The sequence below is a fragment of the Uranotaenia lowii genome, chromosome 2 (genome assembly GCF_029784155.1).
Source record: "Uranotaenia lowii strain MFRU-FL chromosome 2, ASM2978415v1, whole genome shotgun sequence".
Lineage (NCBI taxonomy): Eukaryota > Metazoa > Arthropoda > Insecta > Diptera > Culicidae > Uranotaenia > Uranotaenia lowii.
Genome location: NC_073692.1, coordinates 42,422,225 through 42,423,085, shown reverse-complemented (window position 1 = coordinate 42,423,085; position 861 = coordinate 42,422,225).

Genomic DNA, 861 nt, shown 5'->3' with positions numbered 1-861 from the left:
TGTTTTTAATTGATCCGAAACATGAATTAAGAGATTAATAATCGCAAACTGATTCCTGAAACATTCTTTTTCGATCATTTTTCATCATATAGGTACGTATCAACATAAGGGGTAGGGTTATCATATCCCGCAATGTTGAAAAGAGTACAATGAAAAGAAATCCAAAGATAAGAGAAAACTTTATAAAAAAAACAGAGCTATTTAGAGTCATTCAAATAATGCCAGTTTGTTGAGAGTTTTTTTAAAGGAAAAAAAAGAGTAAAAAGCCCGGTCCGGCACGGTTGCCAAGATATCGAGAAAAATGCCCGAATTTATTTAAAATCTAAACAAAATCCGAACCAAAACTGCATTTTTTTCACAAGTTATGCTTTTTAGTATGTTTTATCAAAATACACGTGCAAGCATTTTTTGTGGAAATGTAAAATTTGATCTGAACACCACTAATATGACTCAATAAAGAATAATTTTGCTTGTGTTCATTTTTCACATTTTCTTTTGAATTTTCATAAGAAAAGCCTGGATTTTTGTCTGATTTGCTCGGATGCTAAAATTTTTAAAAATTCAATGCCCGGATTTTATTATGCTTTTGGGAAAAAAGCAGGCCAGAATACTCTCAGAAAAACTTCTGGAAAGTTGGAAATGACGTACATATAGGATAATTTAAATTTTCTTATACTTTTTTTAACTAATAAAAAGAAACAAGTCAGGGACTGTATATTCCATTTTAGATTATTCGAAGGAAAATTAGTTTTTGATGATATGCTGATAAACCACACCAAATCCGATAAAATTATTGATTTAAAAAAAAAAAAAGGTGCGTATATTTCCTTTGAACAAATAAAATATTAGATTTGTGCGCTA